This window comes from Corapipo altera, unplaced genomic scaffold (genome assembly GCF_003945725.1).
Source record: "Corapipo altera isolate COAL_440 unplaced genomic scaffold, ASM394572v1 359, whole genome shotgun sequence".
Taxonomy (NCBI): domain Eukaryota; kingdom Metazoa; phylum Chordata; class Aves; order Passeriformes; family Pipridae; genus Corapipo; species Corapipo altera.
The window spans coordinates 2,783,919-2,798,903 of NW_020884948.1; the positions used below are offsets into that span (position 1 = coordinate 2,783,919).

At 43.8% G+C, this 14,985-nt stretch overlaps 1 protein-coding gene and 1 long non-coding RNA gene across 6 annotated transcripts in view; both read right to left on the reverse strand.

Moving 5' to 3' along the window:
* Window positions 1-14,985, reverse strand: part of NFATC1 (nuclear factor of activated T cells 1) — a 128,710-nt gene that overhangs the window by 66,863 nt on the left and 46,862 nt on the right. The gene's annotated exons all lie outside the window — the stretch shown is intronic.
* On the reverse strand, window positions 1,367-14,074 carry LOC113956334. Its single transcript, XR_003530813.1, has 3 exons — window positions 13,805-14,074; window positions 9,684-9,691; window positions 1,367-1,395 (listed from the first exon to the last, which is right to left on the reverse strand). It is a non-coding gene; the product is annotated as an uncharacterized LOC113956334 (long non-coding RNA).

A 14,985-nucleotide genomic window follows, 5' to 3' on the forward strand; every position in this document is an offset into this window, starting at 1 on the left:
CCTCATTATCCTAAAGGACCTGAGGCACTTTAGATGGGCTGCGCTTTTGAGCACTCCTGTTACATCCACAGAAAACTTTGCATAAATTCTGCCGCAGTGTTCGACAAAAAAACACAATGATGTTCCCTCCCAGTACTGAGGGAGGCAAAACTGATGGAGTTTGCAAGTGGAAAGCACACAGCTCATCCATCCCCATGCTTCCTGGGTCATCCCTCATGCAGCAGCAGGCTGTTGCTTGTGACTCGTCCCCTCATTAACCGATTTTTATGCTGGTAAATACCTCCCGGGACAGCATAGAGACAGATCACGTATACACAACCAGCAGCTTGCCATGTGTGTCAAATTCTTGTTATAATCACACAAAAATCTCATTGAAGCTATTGGGCCTGACCATATTACAGTGACTGCTCTGATGACAACGAGTTATTTCTGCCACAGGCTGGGGAGGGAACAGGAGCAGAGCCTGACCTCATCCCCACCATCTCCTGCAGAAGCTACTCTGGGTTCCCACTGCTGTGGAGTCCCCAGACAGTCCTGCTTAAAGCTGCTACCTCACACTGGGAAATGAGTCTCACAAAACAGTTATCTTGCAGTTGATACCTGTGAAGCCTTGTCCCAGGGGAAGAGAGGACACAGCAACTTTAGGAAAGAGAAGCATGGGCAAGGTGGGCTGTCCGAGGAGATGCCCCATCCCACAGCAAACCTGCTCACTTTGTTGTAGGTTTAGTTTCCCCACTGAATGGTTCAGGTGGGTTTGGGCACAAGTTATTCACCAACACTGCACCATCACTGAATCTGATAGATCAAAATTTATCATAATTTGGTGAGGAGCAACACTTTTGTTTTATGGTGCATGCAAGTTCAAAGCTAAATAAATCTAAAATCAAACAGTGAAACTCGTGTCAAATCCCACAGGTAACTTCTGTATTGTATTTTGACGGCTTTCACTCTACTTAAATCTTAAAAAGTAATTTCTGGCTATCTCTCCAGAGTATTTTACCTTTTGACATCAGGAGTGTTATTAAAAACAAAGATCTTGAGTCACTTTTACTCCTTGAGCACTGCAAAATTCTAGTGGGTGCTAACACAGGCACAAAGCCTCCCCTCCATTATCAAACATGCTGAATGGCAACAGGAATGCACAGTGGCAATGTTTCAGGTACCACGATGACCAACACATGAGCAAGGAAGGACGCTGTGCTTAGACAGATCTTCCATCACTAACTGGGCATACTGCGGATTTTGCAACGCTCACTTTGGTCAGAAGAGCCAAGAGGAAGCATTTCAATTTGTGTGGCAATTTTTATACCCTTACCTAAAGCACATGGATGTGGAAGCATGTAGGGTCAGGAGGAGAACAAGGCTCATTTCCAGCACTACAGTATTTTATCAGCTCTGTGAGACACAGCATGAAGGCAGCTCAGAGACAAGGAGTTGTGATGTGATATGATATGATGTGATATGATATATGAGGGGGTTCCATACCAGTATTGTCACACTGAAAACACATAAGTGGCAGTTTGAAAATCTGCAGTGTCAGCAAAGTGACGAAGAGAGAAAACCAGAGACATGCCTGCACATTGCCTTCAGCAGGATGCCATGGGCTGCAAGCCTCAGTCCAGCCCCACTTGGAACACCCGCTTCCTACAACCCTGGACACCAACATTAGCACTACACTGCAAAAAGAGGACTTTCTGACTTTATACCCCACAGACAGACACGCAGCCTGAGCTGCCGGTAGGTGATCACAGGTGTGCTCCTGGTACAGCCAGTGGCCATGGGGAAGCCACTGTCCTACACATCACCACCCTGTCCCCTCGCATGGTAGCCCTGCCTGTTTAGTAATTCCATCAGTGTGCATGAGCTGGGCTGGCAGAGCGACCTGGATTTGTCCTGGGCTGATCTTACCCTGCCTCAGCATCTCCAGAGCCTTGGCAGCAAAGCTGAGGTAACGGAACAGACTCAAGGTATCATGGGGTATTTTTGATCAAGAGCAGCATGCAATTTTTCAGGGGGAAAAGTAAGATAGTATGACACGCCAGCCAAATAAATTTCTGTGCATTACTAGCGGTCACTTCTCCAACTCGTCATGGAGGGTGCTTTTTATGGGGAGTGTAAAATTAAAACAAACACATATTGAATTACAAGGCCACTTAAAACGTAAAAATAGACTAGCGAGTAACTCAAACCTCAGTTCAGCAAAAGCAAAGTTGCACACCAAGGTACCCACATGTTTTACTGAATGCAGGCAAAGGGGACCAAAAACCTTGGTCTTGCATTGGGTTCTGCTATTTCAGGCTTTATCTTGAAATCTGAACTCAGCTACTGCCATATCTTGTAACCTACTGCTGAGTCTCAGCTTGTGCTTTTCCCACAGGTTTCCTACCAGGAGGCAATCAAACACCCACAGTCCTCAGCTTTGCACACCTGCCCTCCCCCGAGAAGTGTTCACATGCTGGAGAATAAATAATAAGATCTCAGATGCACGTTTTACACTTTTTTTTTTAAGGTTTGTGATCTTCAAACTGAATTATGTTTACTTTTTTCAAAGGCCCTGTCCTAGAGCCATTCTGTGCTTTGCTTTGGATCCATCACCCATAGTTACTTACTCTCTGACTTGGCAAGTGCCAGAAACATTCAGAAAGACTAATGTAATGACTATATGCTTGATTTTGTTGCCTTCAAAACAGGCAAAACTCACACTCATGTCACAAGTTTTATGTCGTCTTCTGTGGCAGGAGGCATCTGATCTCAAATTTGTATATCCATTTGAGTTTTACCCATTGCATCATATTATTTACTTTTATATTATGTCACATAATTGTATATGCCAACAAAAGCAATAAAAGAAAGCAATGCAAGGATTAACACTTAAAGGAGCACATACTGTGAATGACTTATTTTAGATTACGCACCCAGCACATGATTTCTGTGACAGACAACGTTGCACTTTGGGAATTTTCAGAACGTTGAAGATGTCTGGAGAATGGGCAAGATCCTGCTTACTCTCAGCTGGGCACATCGAGAATATTGTACAGTTCCCTCAAAACACCGAAGAGCAACATTATTGTCATGTCATTCAACAAAATGTCAAGAGGAGTGGTGCCAGTAGAGGCAGAACTGCAGTACTCCAGGCTGTTAGATTTGCTAGCACATAGAGGGAATATCAAACAAGATTAGTGTAAAATGGGACGAGGGAAAAGGGTGACTGAGCATTTTTCTAGGTGAGGAAAGATCTCGCATGTTCACGTCCATGCATATTTTCCACACATGCTCTGGGATACTGTACTTGGTGGTATAGCGATTCAGTTTCCTGGCGCGTAACATGGGATGCGTGCGTCAGACACCCTATTTTTATCTTTTTCTCTGTGTAACACAGTCCAAAGCTCTTAATAACTCAGTGGTTGAGTATGGGTGACAAAGGTGCTCTCGGCTATGGCATTCATAATAAAGGATATGTCTTTCCTACCAAGCATGCTTTGCTTGGCAATACATAGATCCAAGTGGAAAGATCTGTACTTTCCCCTGCTACGGAAGTGTAAAAGGAGTTACTTGCAAAATAGGATCAGGAGCACAATGTTTTTGAATGAGTTTCCCTTCCGAAATAAAGGCTGTGATACAGCAATCACCTGATTCGGTACAAAGGAAAGATGCAGGAAAAAACTTAAGTATGCAGATAAGAGCTCTGTGGTCAGTTTGTTAGGTTTTGAAACTAAAGTAGGTCATATTGTTTTGTTCTGACCAATCACTGATTTCTCTGTTCTTTTCCTTTTTGAGCAATACTCTTAAAAATATTTCCACTGGTCTTAAATGATATTTGCATTTTTATTGTCTGAAGCTGCTAAGATCAAAATCAGACTTAATTGTAGGCATATTATATACTCCTCTAATTCTATCAGAAGCGATGCAGTCACTGGTAATTAACACCAGAACAGGACCGATTGCAGGTAAGCTTATCGCCACCTTACATCATCTTACACAAGAGCGAGGGAAAGGCTGGGCGACTGTGCCACTGCATCAAGCTTTCCCTGGGATTCCTACACCTCTCTGTCATCGCTTTCCCAACGCCATCTCCCACCAACACGTCTTGATTCTCACCAGTAGATTGCTGCTCATCTCGGTACAGGGTGCCAAAGCAAACCCCAGCCTTTCCCTGAGGAGATGCATTACGCACCATGCACTGGGGCTGGATGTTTCTGTGTGTTCAGTGCCACAGCACTGAATACCAGGCATCTTCCTCTGGTGGTCAGCAAAGTGTGAAGGAAACGGGGCTGTCACCCCTCACAGCCATCAGCTGACTACAAGGTACTACCCGATTCAGTCCTACAGCAATGACAACCTCACGTTTATCGCAGACATGAGCACACCCAGCCTGCCTGGATTCCAAATGTGTCTGGTCCATATCTATTAAAGCTGGCAATCGGAATTAAACAGACTTGAAAAACGATGAGCAGAAGGAGGTGAGGTGTTTCACCTCAACACAAGGACTAGGAAAAAAAAGCAAAACCTCCCCAAACCTTGCTATAGTTACCAAATTTTGAGGAATTTTTGCAAATGTCACATCCAATAACTCAAATGCTATTTTGGCTTCAGTGGTTATTCTACAGTCTGTGAGAAAAATTTCTATTATTTAAGCCATAGCATTTATTTTAAGAAACGCAGCTGAAATATTCTGCATGCTCCCTTCCAAGTGTTTTATGCTTTTGGCATGCCGAAGCATCTGTTGAAATGCTCAGAAAGCTACCTGTCATAACAAGGAGCCCTCTGTGCCCAGAGAGGCTCCTGGACGCCACCGAAAGAATGGTCCTGTTCTCACAGGACACACCAGTCAGGTACACCATCTGCACCACCCATGACATCAGTCAGGAAAAAATGGAACTACACTATGTAATAGCCTTTAAGCGTACTTCCTGCAAAAATGCTAAAGTGGTGCATTCCTCCAGATACAGACTCTGCAAATATGTTAAATAATCATTAGGGAATAATTTAGGGCTTAGCCTTGCCCCAACGCATTAGGGCAGAGCTCCCGCTAATAACAAAGCCAGGGCATGACCAGGGACTTGGTATTCCCCCTCAAAACTGATCAGCAGCTTGTGCTTGAGACTCTTGAGGCTACTGGGGGCTGCATCCTTAATGATAAAGATGTGTCAAAAACCCCCATAGGTAACTTCTGTATCAGCAATACCTCTAGAAATGTGTGTGCCTGTTCTTTGTATGTTTGGTATACAATAAAGACAACAAGTAAATACAACCATTTTTGCTTCTAAAAATATTAAGAACAATATCTACATTTTCTTACCTGACCATGTAACTGATGGCAATGCTGCTTGCATTCCTCAGCAATGCCTTACACATCTGTCTGTTCCATTTGCACTTCCAGAACATGTTCAAGGAATACCTGAGTCAGTCTGGAGAGAATTATCAGTGAGACTAACTACCCAGTCTGGGGAAAGAGGGCTTCTTTCCCTTTTTTTTCCCATCAGTGTGTTGGAATATAATTCCAATGCTTTCTAAAAAAGCTCAAAAAGAATAAAATCTATAAAATAGTGACATTTTTAATGTAATTGCTGCTTGTCTCTTAAAGCTAGAGCTTAGGAAGCTACACAACAGACAGCTTTATTGTTAACTTTCTCAAACAGCAGGTTTGGTTTGTTTTCTGTTACAGTAACTGCACATGATTAATGAGAAAATGAAACAAATGGTCATGTTTTAAAAGTGTATCTAATATACAGCCCTAATAAAAGACCATCAATGAGTGCTCAATATCCTGATTTTTTAAAATCAAATCGAAGATCAAGCTGTCTGAACTACAAAGAAAGTGCACAAACATTTTGGGTATTGATTTCAGCCATGAGCATCAAGCATGCATAAAAATTGGGTCATCAATCTGATTTTCAAGAAAAAGAATTTAGCTATAGCTCCCAAGTAGAAGCACTCAAAGACGTAAGCCACTGCATCATGGGTTTAAACAGCAAGAGGGAAAAGTTGATCTTGCAGGCAATGACTGTCATGTGAAGCGCAGGCAAAGACGGTGAGGTCAGGAGACCCAGGCATCTATTCTCGTGTACACTGCAGAGATTCTCCCTGACCTTTGCCTGGGCAGCCCCTGGACTGCCCTGCCACCATGCCCCTGGGCTGAAAACGCCCAGGGACCTGCTGCTGAAGGCTCAAGGCACCAGCAACCTATGCCTCTGGGGAAAAAAAGTCAGGAAAAGACTGCCCTCCTCATTGCAAAATTCCCTCCATGTATTCTGATATATTTTCGCCCTGAATTCCCCTGCTAGGGGAGGCCTGAGGAAAAAACACACCTCAGATGTCTTGAGGCAGGGGGCTGCAGAGGGTAACCTCTCAATCTCCTCTCCAAAACCCAAGGGCTGAACACCAGGTGCCATGGGAGATGGCTTATGGAATCAGCTCAAACTCCCCTCAACTCCTCTGCTTAAGAAGGAAGCTGGGCAGTCCTCCTGCAGATCTAGGGGTGTTCCACATGCTGCAGGGCAGTGGCGGGGCACCAGCAGGCAGCTCTACGCTCTGTTACAGAGCAAGGTCGAGGCAGGGACTAGCAGCCTCCAGTCTGGAGATGGAGGACCCCACAGGGCAATGAGCAAGCAAACCTGGCAGTGGCAATTCAACCAGACAGGCAGCATCCACAGAGCACTGATGAACCACTGAAACGCGTGTCTTGGTTTGGAGTGTTGCAGCATCCCTGTCTCTTTCCAGCTGTTTCTCTCCAACTTCAACCTCACACACTCCAGGAGCACATGTTTCAGTCAGTGCCATACCACCCATGTGCTCCTTGTGCTTTTTAGATCTCTGGCCCAGAAGCACGCAGGCTGCTGTGTACCTTAGGACTGAGAGAGGCAAATCATGCTGACCAGGGTGACCATGAACCTCCTCCCTTTGCCAGCAACCAGGCAAGCAATACAGGGTGATGGCTTTTGGATGAGGTGCAAAGCTCAGTTCTAGACTCCTTGTCAGTGAGTATTCAAAACTGAGGTGCTAAACTTAGGCAGCTTGGATGCTCCTGAGAGAGCACAAGTCAAAAAAAGAGGAACATCTTATTCAAAACAGCAGAATAGACAGACTTCAGAATAAAAAAAAAAAAACAGTAAAACAAAACAAACCCCAAATACCAACCAAACAGAAAAGAAAACACCTCCTTAGGAGCTGGGATGATTCTCTGGCTGTGATAGATGTTGCTGAACTTTATCTGACACAGTGAGACAAAAAAAGTGAATAAATTATGCTCTGTGTGACTAAACAGGGTACTACTCCTTAGTCCTTCCCCTACTTCAAATAAAACTGTAACAGGAATTCCTACAGTTTTTCGTGCTACTTTCAGGATTTATTTTTCCTTTCTAAAACTGATTTTTCTTGGATTCACTCAAACCCTGTTTTAAGAGCCAAATGTAGTCAGAGCTGGTCCACAAATAAAAATAAGATGGCTTGCTCCTGCAAAAGGCCAAGCCTGGGGCGAGGGTGAGGGCTGGATGGGAGAAAAGTGAATGGAAACAGCAGGAGTGTGTTTTATGTGGCACTTTCTAGTGCTGCCACTTGGACCTTAACTCAAGAGTGCAGCAAAAGAGCAGCTGTTCCCATCATGATGAATAAAGATCTATATAAAACTTCCAGCTGCAAATACGCTAAGGAATTATTAATCTTAATGTAACAAAGACACTGTACACTCAGTCACTGGCTCACAAGTAATTTCAGTCTCTATCCAGGGAAAAACAGCCTTCGTGGCTGCTGGCTCTCAGCACAGCCATGAAATCTCCTTGTCTAAACAGCCGTAAGACGCTGCTCCCTATTTCTGGGAAGGGTTTTCCTCCTCAAAAATATGCAAACCTAGTAACCAGCCCAAGTCACACTCCTCCTAAAACTATTAGACTCACAAGAGGAATGCCCGTAAGAAAAGGAATTACTAATAGAATGAATTTGTAGGTCCTGGGTACCTTATTGACCAGGACACCAGGAAATCATTAGTGCTTTCATGATATTTCTACCACAAGACTGAAGAAATGTCCCTCCCCTAAACCTTGTTGCCTCATCACACTCCAAGGATTAAAATTCCGAGTCTCGGAATAGTGCCCTCCCTGAAACTACCCAACTCCTCACTTCACTTAGTTTCCACTCAGACATTTGCCCTCAGCATCTGTAACAGCTTTCAGTTTGGACAGTCATATCCATGGCCGTGTATGAGTTAAAAAAAAAGCACAAGAGCACTGTAAAAGGAATTTATTACATATGCTTAGGCAGATACCCCTGGCAAGCTTCTACTTGTGAACCTGCCTTTCGTCATGCCGCTGACGCATCACTCGCACCCAGCACGCTCCCGTTTGTGGGTGAGCACAGGCTGGCCTGGGATCCTCGGGCGTGTGCTGGGTGCCGTCAGCGCAAGTGGGATGGGCACGATGCCCTTCACTGGTGCCCATCCCAGCCATGGTGGAGTGCCACTGCCAACATCAGTGACTTCTCCAAGACTGAGACACACCCTCCCTCAATGCCACGTTTTAATTTGGTGGCTCACTAGTGCTTCAGTAGCTGCATGACTTTGAATTCTCACCTTTGGAAATCTGAGGACAACGGGGTGCCCCCTATCAGGGATTATCTGATTAAGGGTCAATGCTTCTGAGGTGCACATCAAGACGAATACTGGCTCACATGGGACAGGAGCAACACAGTTCCAGGCAAAAAGTCTTCAGGGCTCAGAGACACCAGTGAAACTAGAAATGGCTGCCTTTCCCCTAAATTTTAACTCCTATCCAAATGACATTTATTTAAACTGCTACTGAAGACAGAAAGCTGGGGCTATGTTTAAAGGCTTTATCTCTGTAAATATTTGGAGAGTTATAAATACTGAGCCATATTCATAATATGAATATTGCACTTACTGTTCTGTTGCCATGAAAATTACTATAAATACACTTCCAATTCTTAATTTCTCTGATCTGCCAAAAACTTGTTTAAAAAGACCAAAAAAAATCTTATGTGAAACATTTTGCTATTTAATTAGCCATTGGAGTCAAAGGTCACAGCACAGAGCAGGAATTGAAAACTCAATGATGGAGGCAGACAAAGCACGTAGTGCACTAGCACGCTGTAAAGCTCTATGTCCCAAATGAGACTTATTATAATCAGACAGTCCATGAGTCAAGCCCTGACTGCTTTCCGTTTTTGGGGAAAGGAGGGAGTGTGAAGGGAGATTGTCTGGCAGTTTGAAATAAACCTCCAGTGAAATGTCACTTCTTCTGTAAGTCACATGAATACCAATGGCTTCCAAATTTCACAGTACTTCTGTCCATTTTTGGTTGGGTTTCCTTTATGTAGGAATGAATTAAAAGAAGGAAACCATTTCAAGGCATTTTATAAAAGTGTCTTAGCGGATGAAGGAGCAGAGAGCTGGGCATAGACTGATTGGGTTCCCATCTTCAGCTCTGCCAGAGTTTTTGCTTTATGAGAGATACATCACTTGATTTGAGCATGTGGCAGTTTGAGCCAGAAAACAAATTCATAACAACTTCTTACATATTTTCAGACTGCTTTATATTTAATCAATTTGTGCTTCATCCTCCTTATAAAACAAAAGCCAGTAACCACAGTGCCATGTGGCTGGGTAACCCTTTCTTCATGAGGAAAATGCAGCAATTCCAGCCCTTGGTTTCCAATCCTTGCACAATTTACACTTGCATTCCTTGGAGAATACAGGAGATTAATGCTCTTTGGAGTCAGAGAAGTGCTGTCTGCATGTGTATGTTCCTCAAGCCAGGTTCCGTTTCTGTTGTTTCATGTTGTGCATGTTGTTGTGACATAAACAAGATTTCCAAACATGCTATTTGTGACTCCTGTCTCAGAGCAGAAACGGGCAGTGGCCTTTGTCAGGTGCCATTACACACTTCTGGTCCTACTCTCCTTCCCCAAGCCACCTTTGATCCACCTGATCCCACAGCTCCAATTATGCTGCAGTTTTAACTGAGAACATGCCTTCCATGGAAAGCATCTTAATTCAGCAATAAAAATAGGTCAGGTATATCTTATAGCTCAGATTCAATGTTTTGACCTCCAGGACAATCTGATTAAACTATGAAAAATCCAGAGAGACTGCAGATTCCACACCGTGAGTTGTTTGAGAGCAAGGGTGATGTTGTTAGTTGATGTCATTTTTTTTGACCAGAAAAAAACCCAAATGGATGGAACAGACCAGACTCTGACCAACGAGCATAACATGAACTGCTCTGCCACAAAGGCTACAATGAACTGAAAAGCCTGTGATCTCCAACAGCAAGTAAATAAAATAAGCATGAAAGCTCCTAGATAAACTTTCTCAACATACAGGGACTATTTTCAGTCAGTCATTCTAAATATTGTCACATTGAGTAACATTATTTACAACAGCTGTTGCACTAGAATTTCTGACTAGAATACTGACAAGCTAATACCACAACTCTGTTTAAAGCCAATAAGACAGTCAAATAAAATGTTGCAAATATTAACAGCAGAACTTGCCAATAAAAGCTTTATAGAGTAGTTTATCTGCTGCTGCAAATGGATGACACCTTGCTCCAGTCAATGGAGCAGGATGTCAGTGTACGACTGGGAATTGAGGCAGATGCTGAGGGTAACACTTTCTCCTTTGAAGGGAGGTATGATGAGGAGGTGATGGTGATCAGGACTTGTGTTTTTACACCCAAACCAAGACAGCGTCTCTATCAACCTGCTGACTTCAAACATGACGCTCTAGTATGGGTCAAGTTCCAAGCCAGAGATAGGAATGCCAAGCTCTTTAAAGATGCTGCTTGTCCCAGTCATACTCAATCCTTACCTGGGTATGCAGCCTAAGAAGTACATCTCAGTCTTGGTAAACTGGTAAGATCTTAAAGCTTGTTGAGTACAGTTGCAAATAATTGTACAAAATATATTAAGTCAAAAGAAAAAGGGAAAAGCCAGGTGATTCATGACACATAACTTTTAACACGTACAGGCTGGACAACAACAAGGTCTAGTCACCTTGGCTGTCGTCACAGCCAGCAAAATGAGACAGGCACTCTGAAGGTGTGACTTACCCAGGCTGCTTCAGATGTTCACATCAGAATAAAATTAGTAGCTCTCTAAACTCTACACTGACAAGCCTCTTCCTGATTACAGAGAGAAACTAAGGCAATTAAATCAGGTGCAGACATCTAATAAACCCTAAAACATAGACTTGCCCCTGACACCTGCCCAGACCACAGTTCAAACATGTGTCCCACAAACCCAGGGCAGTGCTGCAAGAGAGGCACACTGTGCTTCTCCCAAAGAGACACGGAGCAGAGCTCTTGTGAGAAGCCCCCTGCAGTGGCAGAGCACACTGCAAACATAATGCTCTGCATTTCATGAGGTGTTTTGGTTTGGGCAGTCACCCAGAGATCATTGACTTGAATGGTGGTACTTTGCAGCTCTTTTCCCTCCCAGAAGGAAAGGTAAAGTCAGCTCCACCACAGCTTAAATTCTGTGCTTTGGCTTCTCCACCCTGACATTGGGGATCTGCTGTACTCTGGTCCTAGCGTCTGCCTCAACACTGGGTGGGCAGAACATGGTCACAGCTGGGAGACAGACACTTCACCAGCTCCCTCCACAGCCTCTCTCCCTGTGCCTTTGATGGGAATAATCACCCCTCCCTCTCTCAGAAGAAGGGAGGCACAAAGGAGCAGCTCATTTCCCTGTAAAGGCTGTAGCAGCGCCCTTAAGCCCAGCAGTGCTCCTGACCTCTGCTCTGGAGCACACAGGAAATTCTGGAGCAGCACCATGTGCAGTTTCAGTGGCCTTGCTGTTTCCACTGTTTCAAAATTGGACTGCACATTAAAATCATAATAAAAATACAACCTTGAGCCCTATTCCTCCTAATGACCATTTTTATATTAAATTCAAACATGTATTACATACCTCTTTTTACTACAAAAATGGAAAAGAAAATTTGCTAATAACTGGAGAAAGTAAAGGCCAAATTTCATCATATTTTTCTCTATTTTTACTAAAACTGGAGGAAGAAGAATGCTTTTCTCACTAGGCCATTTTCCTACAAACATCTGCTATTACAGCTAGGCTTCTTGGTTAATGTTGCCCTGTGATTAGAGCGACTTCCCCTGTAAAATCTATCTGGGCTAAGAGTTTCAGGGGTTTAAATTATGCTAGCAAAACAGCAGAGCCATAGCCCAGCGCCATCGCCACTGCACTGCCTTGTTCTTTGCAAAACCTCTCCAAGCTGCCTCCATCTCAACTAGGGCTCTTGCAGCCAACAGTGGGGCTATGTCAGTTCACATATTTTAAGGTTTTCCTCACGACCTGGAGGGATTAGGAAATGAGGCTTTGATGTATTCCGGACATGTGCTTGAGATTGCTTGTGTACCTAGACACTAGCACATGTGCTGGCAAGTTGTGGTCTAAATTTGTTTGTCCCTGGAAGCTCATGTTTGCAGCTGGGTGGAGTTTGTGTCAAATTCTACAACTGTATGCCATTTTGTGGTCAATAATACTCTATATAACCTACATTCAGTAGTAATATTCAAGTCTGTATTAAAGAATATTCTATTATTGCAGAATAAGAGCTACAATACATAAGGCCCACATAATGAAAACATCATTGCAAAAGAAAAGGTTGGAAATTAATTTGAAAGCCATTTACAAAATTATTGCAGGATTATTAAGGATGAATGATTAATAAACACAATCTATAATTTTTTTATATATATCACATTCCAAGCCATTTTACGAATTCCTTTAACTATGGGGAGAAATTTATATATTTTATGTAGCTTTTTTTTATCCTGATATGACAGGCACTATCTAAATAATGCTGTACATATAAACCAGACTGCTCCATGCTGCATTGTGTTTCAACCAGATCAAATACATTCCCATAGTACAGAAGCTGTTACAAGATCTTAATACAGAGTTCTGAAAGAAGTGGCAAGATTCTGGGGGGGATTTGCCTTTTTTTCAACAGGTAGTTTCTGTGGACTTCTCTGTAGCACTAAAACTGCATTATATGGGAACAGGTTTAGTGCTACACTTCTCCAAGACAAAAAGCAAGCTGACCCATACCAGTCACACTTCTTCAGCACTTCTCAACTTTAAGTCATGCTACTCCTGTTCAAGTCAATGAGAATTTTATGGCTAAATCCAACCCTGCGTGCTTTGCCAATTTTCTCCGGTGTTTTTGTCCTAGATATGCAGGGACTTGGTACATATATACCAGCAAGACTGTATTAAAAGCTAAGCAGGTAGAAAACAATACAGCCCAGGGAAGTTTTGTTTTTGACTCTCCTCATAATCAAAGCTATGCACAAAGCACAATGAGGCACAGTAAATACAGACATTTCACACAGACAAGCACGAAAATCTTCCAAAACAAAGAAAATTAAATTATCTTTCAACTAAAAAACACACTGCAGTGAAAGACTAAATGAGCAATTCTAATTAAAACCATGCTATGAATCTCCTACTTTCCAACACACACACAGAAAAAATCAGCTCATGTTTGTGCATTTACAGCCACCCTCCAAAACCAGTCAAGCAGCTTTCCAGCAAAACAATGATAGACACAGCATCTCAGAAGTACAAAACATATTGAAATTATTTCCATAGCAATCATAACAACAACACATCAGGCCAGGATATGCAGGGAAGGGGGGTGGCAGCAGGAGCTCAGCCCCTCACTGGCCCCAGAGCTGCGTGCTGCCCCAGGCACGCTGCCGGCAGCACCCACACAGTGGCCATCCCTTCGCCCCATGGCTGCATCCAGCATGCCACCCTGTGCGTGGGAGCTCACTTTGGCAACAGTCCAGCCCATCCAAAATAGGCACCTGCATCCCTTCTCTGCCCCTCACACAGAAGCGAAGCGTCATATCCCCGCGTACACACGCAGGAGAGCCAAGGCGCTGGTAGTCCTGGCCGCTGGCAAGCACAGGCAACATTGTGCAAGCCCTGCTCGAGCTTCTTAATCCTGACACACTGCAGCCATCTCAGGCTCAGGTCTCTCTCTCTCCTTGCAGTGTGAAATGAAGCAGCTGCCTCAGGTGAAGATGCTAAGACGGGGATGAAAACTGGGGACTAACCCTCTGTGCCTGAGCTGCACTCAGGATTCATGCACAGCTCCGCTCTGAGCAGCTCCCCAGAAATGAAACGTGATCTCTCTCCCAACCTGCTCCCTTCTAGCTATTTATCTATTTGTGCAGCCACGATATGCTGCAGGCTTCCTGAAATCTAGCCACTGTCCTTTCATGGGTAGAGAGCTGAGGGGCAGAAACGTGAGTCTTATTAAGTACAGCAAGTATGGGCATCCATGTCCTGTGCAGAACATGCATGATATGCTGATACTGCTGTTTTGATGTGGGCACAGGGACAGGAATTGGCTAAATATAGCAGACTTCAGTGAACAGTCTAAATTATAGGCCCAAATGACATGAAGAAAGGTACAGTTTGCCCAAAGACAGAGGAAAGTAATGGGAAGATCTTGGACAGGGATGGAAAGCTTGGCTCCAGTATCATCATGCCTGACTTGCTATCAAGACATCCAGTAAAATCAAGACATCCAGTAGAAGCATCAGAGACACAGAGACTTCACGGCCATTAGATGTGGACAGGCACAAGGGTGGCAGAACAAAAGAAGATGCAGTCATCCTAAGGGATCCCAAAATCAAAGGGACCAAAGACAGAGGCAGAGGAAAAGGAGAGCCCAGTTAGTACCATTCACCTGAAAACCATCAGAAGGAAGCAGCAACATATGGGGAACCTGCAACACATACCCAATGCATCAGATTTTTAAAAGGGAAAACTTAGTAGATCTCCTGAAAAGCAGCACAGAGGTCTGCAAGAACAGAATGCAGCTATTGCAACTTACTCCCCTTTATCATGCTATTTTCAGGCAGCTGGCAGCCCCACATGCTCACACCTGACACCCAATCTCTTGTAACACCTGTGCAAGGCAGTGAAAGTGTTTTAATCCAGATT